The following is a 13,269-nucleotide window of genomic DNA, read 5'->3' as shown; positions in this document are numbered from 1 at the left end:
AAACCTTATGTCAGGCTCCCTGCCCATTTGTTTGTCTTACCTCCTCCCCTGCCTCTTGCCCCCAGAAATAGTACTATTTTCTCAGTCTCCTCCCCCGTTGCAGGATTCATATTCTGCCCGCCTTTCTCTTTTCCCATGTGTCCATCTGGCAAATGCCCGTTCAGCTCTAGCATCACCTGCTTAGATGCGGCGGGGCCATTGCAGACCATGTCGGCCCCCTCGGGCGAAGCCCCACTGCTCCAGAGTATCATTGGCGGTGTCTACGCTGGCCTCCCACACTGAGCCTTGAGCTTTTCCAGAGCAGAGTCTGTTCCCTTCATCTCGATGCCCATAAGTTTCGGCAAATCTGATGCAAAAGTGAATGACTGTTTCTCAGCTTCCATTAACTGAGGTCTTACTACGTGCCAGGCACCCTGCCTGACAATTTATGCTCATAATCCCATTCGGCCTCCTGATATGAGGAGAGGAAGACTGAGAGAGACTAACTCCCCTCAAAGCTCCCAGCAAAGCAGCGGGAGGCGGGCACTCGGGTTCAAGACTCTGCCCCTGACTTGGTCATGTGTTTACTGAGCATTTAACTAATGAGCACCTACTATGTAATAAGCGTCTACTGTTTTCAGAATTAGTCACTGTAAACTTTGTTGGTTCTAGCACAATTTTTTTCAAGTTTATTTATTTATTTTGAGAGAGAGAGAGAGCGAGCACAAGCGGGTGAGGGGCAGAAAGGAGAGACAGAATCCCCAGCAGGCTGTGCCATCAGCGCAGAGCCTGGTGCGGGGCTCGAAGTCACAAACAGTGAGATCATGACCTGAGCTGAGATCCAGAGTCAGACACTTAGCTGACTGAGCCACCCATGCAACCCCTAGCACAAAAATTTTTTAAACATCTTTTAAATAGCAGGACCTGTGGAGGAGGGGTGATATCTTTTATTCAGAAAAGTCAGAAGCCCAAGTCAAAGGCAGCAAAGAGGAAGGAGAGAGAGAGAGAGACTGTCCTGATAGGCACTCCTGATAAGAAGGCTTCTCGGCATTCATTCCCATAGATGGGAAAGAAGTGGACCTAACATTCTCAGATTGGCTCTGAGTACTTAAAAAAGGAAGTACTTTGATCCGGAAGTCTGCAATGTGTCCATGAGGTGAGCTGCTGTGTGTATCTGATGCTAAGTGCCCACTTTTCCAGGTTCCAGAACCCAGATTTTATCAGCCAGTGGGAAATTTTGTTCTTTCTTTTTCTTTGTTGAAAGAATTTATTTAAATACTGAACCATAATTTTAAAAATTAAAAAAGAGAGAGAAATTTTCCATGTCAATAATGTTAGAAAGCAGACATTATAATGTAGTCAAAAATACGAATTGGGTATTCTTTTTTAAAATAATAATTTCAGGAATAGAATTTAGTGATTCATCACTTATGCAAAACACCCAGTGCGCATCCCAGCGAGTGTCCTCCTTAATGCCCCTCACTCCTTCAGCCCTTCCCCCCACCTGGGAATTTTATCTTAACATGCTTCCCACCTACAAATACATTTTTGACCATAGCAACCAATGCATAGTAGTGCTGTTATCCCAAATTCACTCCCACCCGACTCTTTACTAACAGAGCACGGCCCTTGTCTGGCCCCCTCCCCCCTCCCCCTAACTAACTGCTTGAGTCTCTGAACAGTGTTGTGTTTTGCAACTAACGCTGTTTCATTGCTGATGAAGCATCTTTGCATCCTTGGTATTTAGGGCATCGTTTGGTAGCACCTTCTTTTTTTACTGGCAAAAACTAATGGTGTATCTTACAGTGCAGGTTCAGTCCGGCGTATACCCAGGTCCTGTAGGGAAAGTGAAGGAAACATCTGGAATCCCCACCTCTCCGCAAGTCACATTCCTGCGGCTAACAGAGCTGTGGGAATGGAAGTTGGTATCACAACCCGGCAAGAGGCAAAGTGCCAGGCCACCGCCTGGCTGTTTCGTGTACCAAAGATGAGATGTCCCTCTCGGACCCTTCCCTGGCCTGTTCTGTATAGATTTAGGAATGACTCCTAGGTGCCCTGAGAAAAGATCACCAACAGCAAAAGGCTGATCTTGAGGCATCAAGAAAAGGTTACCTTATGTTTTGTATTCTCGGTTTAAAACCTAAAGGAAGAATGCTTCTGGTTTTTTGTTTGTTTGTTTTGTTTTGTTTTGTTTTGTTTTGGTGGCCCGTACAGGGAGAATGCTTCTGTTTTTGAAAAATATCCTCAAAATTAGCATTTCCAACAGATAGGTCTGTCTGTAACCTGGGACAGTTTTCATTTATTTATGGATACCTCCCCACACTTAAAAACTGCTGACTAGGAGTTAAATCATGGTGTGTACATCATTGGTTTCTTCTTTCAAGGAATTTCTCTCTCTTTTTTTTTTTAATGTTTATTTATTTTTGAGAGAGACAGAGACAGAATGTGAGTGGGCTAGGGGCAGAGAGAGAGGGAGACACAGAATGCGAAGCAGGCTCCAGGTTCTGAGCTGTCAGCACAGAGCCTGGCGCGGGGCTCGAACTCACCAACTGTGAGATCATGACCTGAGCTGAAGTCCGACGCGATGCTCAACAGACGGAGCCACCCAGACGCCCCTCAAGGAATTTCTTAAATCTTTGGAGGAAAACATGCAGGACAGTTGCCCACTCGCTGAAACTTCTCATTCCCGATGGTCCCTGATCACTTTCGCGTCTGGGAGCACAGGAACCTGTGTGCGCATGCGCGCGCCATTTGTCCGGGGCTACGAGTCGATGAGTCCATGCTTACGTGTACTTTAAGGCTTCTCCATCCAGTCCTTTAACCTATAAACAAGGGACTATGCTGGACACAGAGTCTCCCGTTTTACATCTGTGAAATCTGGAGGATACCTTGCACTCTTGCCAATGCAGGGCTATCACCAGGACTAGATGTAGAAACCTTGTGAAGATGATAAAGAATGTCAGACGCAAGGCATTTTAACAAAGAACAAAGCTTTAAACACACATAAAAACTCTGTTTCACAACATCAAAAACTAAACTGTGCTGCACGACCAGTTAACAACACTGGACCAATTCTGACAGGTGATGCAATTATCCCCCCCCCTCCCCCCCCCCCCCCAATTTGTCCATTTTGCTGTCATTAGAATCATTTCCCTTTTAAGGCAAAAGCCTATAATGGACTCCACTTTGCCTATTTGAGTCAATTCTCACAATGACAAAAACTGCCCCTGGTCGTTAATGAGACCCTCCTTTGTACCTGGCACTGTGCTGGGCGCCTTAGCTCAAAGCATAGTGACGTTCTTTTGGTACAATCTCAACCAAGTTACTTAATCTCTGTGAGCCTCAGTTTTCTCATCTGTCCAATGGGGATAGCCATCATATCTGCAGGCTTGCTTCATGCAGATATGCAAGCTGTGCAGTGCACAAGGCACCAGATCTAAGGGAACCCCAGTCACCTCATCAACATGAAAGGCTGGTATATTTCTTGCTGGAGTTTCCCAGCAGATGCCAAAAGAATATCCTATTCTGACAGAATCGTTTACTATGACAATTTTCCAAAAGATGGAAGTAAAATAAAGGGGGCTTTTACTGTTTTATACATAAGCTCCAGAGAGGCAAGGAGCAACCCCGAGTACCTAACTCGAGGGTTGTTATGAGCATTGGTTGCATAAATAGATAAAAAGCACAGAGAACGGTGCTAGGAAAACATAAGAATCCATAAGTGGCAGTAATTATAATTCTTCTGTGTCCTCTGGAGTAATCGCCTTTATTCCTTATCACAACCTCAGAAGGAAATACTATTTTAAACGCTGTTTGACAGAGAGAATTAGTGAAGGGTGGAGAGATCAAATAATATCTTAAATTTCAGCAAGGGAGTGAGCAGTCGAGCTTGAGCCACTAACTACAGCATGGACTTATTCCATGTGTGCTAGGGTGAATCTGCCCCCCACTATCTGCCTGAGCTGTGGCCCCTCCCATGGTGTCCTCATCTGTAAACATCACGTGGAAGACAGTGCAGCCAGGGTCATCCTCACTGCCCCGGGCTTCAGCCTAATTTGTCCTCCCCCACAGTGACCTAGCCTGGGTGTTAAGGCTTATTATTAAACTGCCTCATTAACCTGTATTAAGGTTACTGCTCTGCTCAAAACCCTGCCATGGCTCCCCGTTTCACAGAATTAAATTCAAAGTTTGATCATGGCTTTCAAGTCCTTACAGGGTCTGACATCTCACTACCTTGTTAATCCAATCCCTTCTCTGTTTCTTTTCCTTGCTGTTTTTCTCGTCTTCACGCTAATTAGGCTATGATACTCATGTATTTGTTTATTGTCCATCTCCTTCCCATCAGCGTGTATGTTCTATGAGTGTGGAGACCTCATCTGTTTGCTTGCTGCCCTCTTGCTCATGCTTGGAATAGTGTGCCTGCCTGTAGAGTCTGCTAGAGCGTCCACAGCAAAATATCACCGACAGGGTGGCTTAAACAATAGAAATTTATTTTCTCACAGTTCTGTAGGCTAGACGTCCAAGACCAAGGGGCTGGCAGTGCAGGGTTGATGTCTGGTAGAGCCGCTCTTTCTGATTTGTAGACATCGCTTTTTGGATATGTCCTCACCTGTCTCCACGGACAGAGGAAGAGATTGGGAGATCTCTGGTGTCTCCTCTTCTTGGAAAGACACCAGCCCTAGTGGATTAAGACTCCACCCTTACGATCTCACTTAACCTTGATTACCTCATTATACGCCCTATTTCCAAATAGAGTCACACTGAAGGTTAGGGCTTCAGTATCCGAATTTGGGGTGAAGAAACAATTCAGCCCATAACACTGGCACGTAGGGGGTTCTCGATAATCGTGGAGCTGGATTGCATTCTTTTCAGCCTCTTCCTTGTTCCACCTTTTGTACCATTTTTAAACATTTTGCTGTCATTCAGAAATCTCTACAGATTGATTTAAGGGTTTCTTCTGCTCTATAGTACAATGGAATTATTGAAATACTGAGGCGTCTTCATTCCAGGTATCTTTTCATCAGCAGCCATAGGCTTCTGAGGCACTGGAGGAGGAAGGTCACCTTTCCAAAGTATATGCTGAGACATTAATGTGCAACTTGCTACTAGAAATGTGTACTGTCACCAGAAATGTTGAGCATGAGGGAGATGAAAACACCATGCAATTCATCTACATAATACTTCGTAGAAGGGGCAGTTGGGAGGTTTTGTGTTGGCCAAGAGAGCATGCATTTGGGACTAGGTGTGTATTTTGGGGCAGAAGTGGGAGAATACATAGGTTGAAAATACATGATATCAAATTACTTTTTTGGAGGTTAAAAAAAAACCCCACCTAATATGGGCAATTTCATATGGCTCAATCTGATGTGTAAGGTTGGACACGTGTAGGCGGTATAAGTGTGGGTATGTGGATTTCTGTGTGGAGGAGTGGGCACGTGCTGGGAGTGTGGGTTGTATGGATGGAATGCATATCTAACGTGTGCTGGGAAGAGGGTGTGCATGTGAATGGTAGGGTAGAGGTGTATGTGGTAGGAGAATCAAGGAGGGCTTCCTGGAAGAGTTGACGTCGATACTTGAAGTGAAAGGACAAATGGAGTTAGCCAGGCACACTGGTAGAAAGAGTGGAGAGGGTGAGCCCACCAAGAGAACTGGCACCCCACCAATGGCCAGGGATAGATGCATACATTATCATGACTAGATTAGAAAGAGATGGGAAGCTGGCCTCAGAGGAGAAAATTAGCAGAAGATGGAGTGTCCTGTGAACCCTAGCAAGGAGCTTTGTCCAAAAGGAGGGAAGACCAGGAGTCATTCACAGGTTTTGCAGGAAGTCTACTTTTAGCAGTTTTGTTTGATGCAGAATAAAGACTATAAAATGGGAGCAGGAAAAGGTTGTGAAATTGTATCGAGTTTCAAGAGAATGTTTGCCCTGGGCTACCAGTAGCCTTCATCTTCCCTTGATAGTGTCCCTGGAGCCCTTGATCCAAAGCAGGAACTGTCCAAGTGGAGAGAAGCAGGAGCCAGCGATTACTGTCGAATCTGATGATCCCGAGGGGGTTCTTTTGAAGTGTGGAGGAACAGAGCCCCCCATTTGAGGGGTCTGCACAATCCCCACGGTGAGGTCTGTGGGTTTTGTACTCAAAGCTCCTCTTTCCCACCAAACCACTGTGTTAAGTGCATGTCCTGCGCTTACAGAGGGAGTGGAAAGAGAGTTTCCCATTCTGTTTCTGATAATCGTTGTCCGTTTGTTCCTTGTTAGTAACAGAAAAATGAGTTGAACAGAGTCCCAGCAGCTGGAGCACATCAAAGAGGCAGAATGAGAGGAGGAAGGGAGAAAAAGGTGGGTGGGGGCTGGAGAAGGATGAAGGGAAGAAGCAGTGGGAGTGAGGGCGATAGATGGAGGGTCAGAGGTGGAGGGAGAGTGGAGGGAGAGAAGGGCTGCGTGCCAGAAATCAGGTGGATTCATGCAACCAGAGGACAGAGGAGACCTGGGAAGAAGTCAAGAGGGAGGGTCTATGTGAGGGAACTCATGTCGATTGGGTTTGTCTACTCAGACCAGTCAGGACAGTCCCTAAGAAACTTATACTCAAGCCAGTTCAAAGGGAGTTGATTTTCCTTCCATTTTGTCCTGAGCGACAGCCCTAGGGCATCACCTGCCCCCCATGGGAACAGCAGCCTGATTCACAGCCCCTGGGCCTGCAGTGTGGTGGCTTTGGTACTTTTTTCATGGACTTTCCATGTGCTCCAACCATCACAAATCCAATTTCATATTCGGCATAAAGTAAATCAATTTCAAGAAATACCTTGTCATCATCCAAATCAAAATGACACATGTAAAATGTTCAGTGCCAACTACAAATTGTCAGAAGGGGTTGAAGAAATAGGAAAAGAGTTGTGCTCTAGACAGGAGGGGTGAAGAGTCCATATACTAATGTGACACAGTGGCTCTGCCGTGTCTAAATCATTCACATGAAGCTGGAAATTTGTTGTTGTTGTTGTGGTTGTTGTTGTTGTTGTTGTTGTTTAAAGCTTGGCCAATCTGTTCTGCTACTACCAGTTTTCCCCCAGCGCCCAACCCCTCTGTTCTGGAAGCTTCGAACAGCGGGGACTACTTCTGAGTGTGAGCAAGTCCATTGATTTTGAGTATCTGAAAAAGTGAACCCTGTTTGGCCACAATTACTTGGCCTGTTCCAGGAGCTCTGCTAGGATCTCGGGAGACAGGATGCCCTCTCTATAACCTTGGAGCTTTCCATCATCAGTTCTTTGTGAAGTAAGCCCACAGCTCTCTGTGGAGGCGGCCTTACCACTCATAAAAGAAGGTCTAGAAGTGGGAACTGGTGGTCGTCAGCATCCAGTCTCTTCACACACATCTATGCTTCCTCCTGAGCTGCCTTAAATGCCCTTAGTTTCATTTATGGAATTATGTAAAGCTTTAGAGACACGATTGTCTGGGTGAGAGTCTATATTAGCAAGTTGCCAAATAAAGCACTTGTCCTTTTCTGTGGTGTACCACTGGAAGAGGAACTGGCAAGTTTTGAAGATAAATGAAAGGGTTAAAAAGAAGGAAGATAAATACTATGGAGAGCCCTGAGGACATTTGACTCCATTCCTTTATGGTGGCCGCTACCATTGCCTTTGAATTGCTTCCCTCTTGATCACTTAGTGAATTCACTCAAGCTCTAGAATATTCAAAGCCATATTCCCAGAAAGTCCAGACTGTGGTTGGTGCTTGGTAGGTGCTCGATAAAAGCCTGCTGAAAGAATGAACGTACGAAGCAAACATTCCTTGTCTTATTTTGCCAACTCTCCGCAGCACCACCCTAAGGTTAAGATTATCACTTCGCATTGATTCACTTTTGTATATCTCACCCTCCTTTATTATGATAAAACAATCCTTTATCATGTGAATTCCTTAAATGTAAAAATTCTGTTTTGTTTATTTATTTATTTTTTTTTGTCTGAGCATTGTGAGAAGTAAGGGAGATGATTCAGTTTCAGAAATACCAAATAAGAGCTGGGCTGTCTGGTTAACAATAGGTTTATGACCTACTGGAAATATGTACCAGCCCCCGCCCCGCAATGGAGTCCCAAACCCTCAGACACTTCACTTCCTGGTTCCTCCCCTCTCCATTTCACAGACTTATTTTTCACAAGCTTTGCAAGGAGCGTGCCCCCAAAGACCTGAAGTCTCTGCCTCACCTCAAAGAGCATACATTTGTTCCAATCAGACTACTGTTTGCCTTACATGGGCATAGGTTACCACTGGGGAAGGCTGTAACCCCTGTAAGTAGTCAGCCAATGAGGAATCGGGGGAGGGGCTTGCACGCTAGGAGATAAATTGCCTGCTGTAACTGCCCTGAGTGTGCCTGTCCATCAGACACCCTCTCTTGCAGGAACGTTGATTTAAGCCTCATTTCACTGTGCTCCCAGTCTCCGCGTCCCTCCTTTGTTTGGGTCAGGGGGGTTATTTCTCACAGCACTTGGCACAGCGTCAGCATCCGGCAGATGTTCAACAGATGTTGGGTCAATTGTGAACGAATGAATGAATAATATTTGAGCAATTAGGTGTAGTATGAGGATGCCAGATCTCAGTGATAAGGGATTAGATCAGTCTAAGAAACCGGAAGTTCTCCAAAATTCCTATCTCTCCTCAGCATACCCAAAGAACTGGAAATGAGGTGCAGAGTAACCCCCAAGCAAGCCTTGGCAGGACCAGTGAGCACTACTGGGGGTTTCTTGACCTTCCCACTCACCGGAGCTCTGGAGCTACCAGGCTCTAGGCATAGACAGTTGGAGGTTTCATGCTGGGTATGCGGACAGATTTCTTAGGTGATCTGACGGAGGGACACCGGAGTCTGCTCCTGTTCAAAAATCCTTCCCCACTCAGCACTTGCAGGAGGAAAATGCCCACGGAGCCTCTCTCATGTGGGAGAAACAGTTTCACATTTTGGTGCTTTTAACAGCTACCCTCATGACCACCGGCGTTATTGATTAGGCTCTCAGCAGCCAGTAGGGTGGCCATTTCCAATGAAGGGAGGGTCCAAAGCCCTAGAACTCAGAGTTCATTTGAACCATTGATTCATTAAATGACTCATTTAAAAGCTCGCTGAGTGTCATCTGAGTGCCAAACACTGTAGGAAGGGCTTGGAATATGTTTGTAATCAAAACAAATATGGTCCCACTCCTCTAGGATTATAGGCAAGAAGCTTAGGGTGAAAACCACAGATTTTAGTGGGTACAAATCACTTGGAGAGTTTGTTAAAATAAAGATACCAAAGTCTCACGCCTCTCCTCTAAATTTTTTTTTTTTTCTCATCATATAAACCTGGGCATCTGCATTTCTAACAAGCTTCCCAGCTGATTGTGATTGGGTGGTCCAGGATCACATGCTTAAAAATACTGATACAGAGGGGAAGACTTTTTGTAAAATGGAAGTTGGGGAAAGAAAAACAAAGGAGAACGTAGCCCCAAGGCTTACCTAGAAATGAAGTTTAGTCTGAGCATTTCTGCAGTTACTTATTGAAACCCCATCATTATGTAGATGTGAGGTCTTAAGATGGGGCATTATTTCCCCAAAGCCACAAAGATGAGGGAGTGAGGAGCAGACCTTTAGCCTTCGGCTCTTTCTGTTATACTTTCCTCCTCCCCTTCCCCTGTGTCTTAAGTGTGTTCACAACAAGCACTAAGGAAAGTTGTTGGAGAGACCATTGTGATGTGTGGATAGATACACAAATTTCTATGGAGCTTACGAAGGCCATAGAACCAGACATAAAGGGTTTCACTAGAGTCTACTTTAGGAAAAATATGAAAAAGATACAATCTCTCAAAATTTCAGTCAACACAGCTCAGCGTTTCACTTGATTCTTACAACCTCCGGCCATGAAGTGTCACTTGAATGATGAGGAGAGAGATTGCTTAATGGTAGAGATGGTCCTCGGGTCCTAGTCTTCTCATTCCAAGGCCAGTGCTTACCTCAGAAGTCCAGAAGACTTCAGGATCTTAAGGAAGAGGGGTCGTTGGCAGTCTGCCTATAGGCATCAGCACGCCAGGCTACTGGTGTTATGCCCAGAATTCATGATCCCCAAAGACCGCCAGGGAGCCGAGTCCGATGTAAAAGCAAAAGAGCCTTTATTCGAGCTAGCTCGAGCTCAATCCCCTACCTGCACCTATGCAGCGGTGAGATACCGGGGAGAGAGAGCGAGTTTCAAAAGGACAAAGGTTTTATTGGGGCCTAGGGGCAGTTGGTGAGGTAATGGCTATGGCCTCAGCCGATTGGCTGGGGAAGGGTCCTGGGGAAGGGTCCGAGTCCTGTTAGGCAGGTGAGGGGGGGGGGTTACTCAAGGGGAGGAGGTGTGGTCAAGGTGAAGGACAACAGAACAAGATGGAGTCGGCCGGCATAGGCCCGCCCTTTCACTGGTAAGTAACGTTACCAGGCCAAGCTGGAAGAAATAGGGTCATGGGGTGTCCACTGCACATGAGGGGACACAGAGAGAAGCAAAAACACTTGTGAAAGATCCTCCTCAGGGTGTGGGATTTTGCCTGGATCAAGCCCTTTCTTTTGACTTTCCTTTGAGCACTGAAAAATAAAATGTTAGGATTTGAAAATGACAGAGACTATCCTCCCAATGTGTATTCTTGAGGGCCTATTGAGTCTAGAGTGTTAAAACACAGCCGTTCTCATTCACTCAAGTGTTGTCTGTGTCTACGTTCACACTCTAAGCCCCAAACTGAGTCAGTGCAACAGATACCGTATGGCTCTTGAAGCCTAAAGTATTTGCTGTCTGAGCCCTTACAGAAAAGTTTTCCTGACTCCTGTGCTAGAGAGTTCCAGGTAGCGTATCAATTTGTCTTTTTTTTTTTTTTTAACGTTTATTTATATTTGAGACAGAAAGAGACAGAGCCTGAACGGGGGAGGGACAGAGAGAGAGGGAGACACAGAATCCGGAGCAGGCTCCAGGTTCTGAGCTGTCAGCACAGGGCCCGACGCAGGGCTCTAACTCACGGACCACGAGATCATGACCTGAGCTGATGTCCGACGCTAAACTGACAGAGCCACTCAGGCACCCCTGGTTGTTAATTTTTTTCAATAAAAAGTGTTTAATACTGTTATCTTTTTAGTGCTGCTCCGTGATAATTATTCTAACCAAGAATGCGGTGAAAGGGAGGCAAGAATTTATCTTTCCAGCTCATGATAGATTAGAATATTACAAGAATTTAGTCTAGTACCGCTTATCTCTGCAGGAACTATCCAGGATGGCAAGGCCTTTCTGTAAGCAGAGAGCTCTTAGTGCCTTTCTTACCATGTCTTTCTCTCCATTTCACTGTTGTAGCTTATTTTTTTAGTTTATTTATTAATTTTAGAGAGAGAGAGAAAGAGAGAGAGATGGAGGGGCAGAGAGAGAGAGAATCCCAAGCAGCCTCCTCACTGTCAGCACAGAGCCCAGTACAGAGCTGGAACTCAGGAACCATGAGATCATGACCTGAGCCGAAGTCTAGAGTCGGACACTTAACCGACCGAGCCACCCAGGCACCCCTGTTGTACCTTCATTTAAACCATCGCCCTCTCTCACTTAGACCATACAGTAGCTTCCCATTTCACTCATCAGCTTTGGCCTCTACTTTTCATTTTCATACTGATGCCAGAATGATCTATCCAGAGCACAAATCTGATTGTAACAGTCTCTTGCTAGAACATACTGAGTAGATGCTAACTGGCCTGAGAATCTGGGTGCAGTTTTTAGTGGGGCACACAGGTTTTCCACACTTTGTTGCTGTCCCCCTCTGTAACCTCATCTCCTCCCTCTGTTCCTCTACCCACCCCCACCCCCCATCTTTCCTTTCCTCTTTATTTATGTAGCACTGGAGTATTCTCAGCCCTATTGTAGTTATTTCTGCTATGGAAAGGAGAGAGTGTTTTTCCTGCCTTATCCGACATGATAACTCTTAGCGTTTATATGTCAAATTAGCATTAATGATAGTGGAAAAAAAATAATAATAGCATCTATTGAGCCTTTTTGATATGACAGTACACCTTGAAGAATACCTAGGATATTTAGAGTGTCACCATATCACAATAAAGTAATCTTGACAGATACTCTCCCATTTTATAGATGGGAAATGTGAGTTTCAGAGAAGTTGTATGATGTGCCCAAAGCCACAGAATTGGTAAATGACAGAGCCGGAAGAGAACTTAAGTTTCTCTGACTTTGAAATTCAAGCCTTTGCCATAAATCCCTATCCTCTCCACCAAATGAGGAGATGTCCTGCTTGCCTTGGAGGGCTGGCAAATGTTCGACAATGGCTGTCGCTTTAGCAGAGTAGACTGTACATGTGGGGTGGGGGGGGGGGGAGCCCTGATCTGTGGTGGTTTCCAATTTTGTGGAAAGAAATACTACCATGGCCAATTCCAAGCTACAAATGTCATGTCACTAAACGCAAAGCTGGGGAGAGATGCAGGTTCTCCGTCACACAGAGGCAGTCGATGCAAATAAACCCAAGAACACAGAGAGTAACCAAATATAGTACAATAATTAGGAAGTGATGTTTGGAGAATTTATTAAACCTTTATGTTTTAATATAATTGATTAAATTTTAGGCTTATGTAATTCAAAATGGCTGTATTTATCAGTCGGCTCACAAAATTCCTGAAGGTTTAGCAATCAGCTTTCCTGAGCTGGTACAAGCCATCTCCAGCTTCCATGGGAGGGAAAATTGCAGACATGTAAAATGACTTCTGCTATTACAATTACAAAATGAAATGTGAATATTCTCTGACAAGTCTGGAGATTAGGAACAAAAGAAGACCGAGTTACATTTTCAATAGCTTCTGCCCATATAAAACGAGTTTAGGGTCAGTTCAACAATGGGATTCTTTGGTATTTTTAAGAGGGTTTGAAAAAGTCTCTAAAGCTCTGTCTCTCTCTCTCTCTCTCTTTTTTTTTTTTTTTTTTTTGAGATATAACTGACATACAGCACTGTATAACTTTAAGGTGTACAACATAATAATGTGACTTACATATATTGTGAAATGATTACCACAATGAGTTCAGTTAGCATCCATCACATCATATAGATACAGAAAAGGAAGAAGAGAAAAAAAATGCTTTCTTTTTCCCCTGTGATGAGAACTCTTAGGATCTACTCTCTCAACAACTTTCAAATACACCACACAGACGTGTTAACCATAGCTATTATGTTGTATGTTATGTCTCTGGTGGTTCTTTATCTTATTATTGGAAGTTTGTACCTTTGGACCACCCATCCTATTCCCCCTTTCCCTCTAAATTTTAACAC

This window comes from Panthera tigris, chromosome F2, assembly GCF_018350195.1.
Source record: "Panthera tigris isolate Pti1 chromosome F2, P.tigris_Pti1_mat1.1, whole genome shotgun sequence".
NCBI classification, from domain to species: Eukaryota; Metazoa; Chordata; class Mammalia; order Carnivora; family Felidae; genus Panthera; species Panthera tigris.
This window is presented reverse-complemented; position numbering follows the sequence as displayed.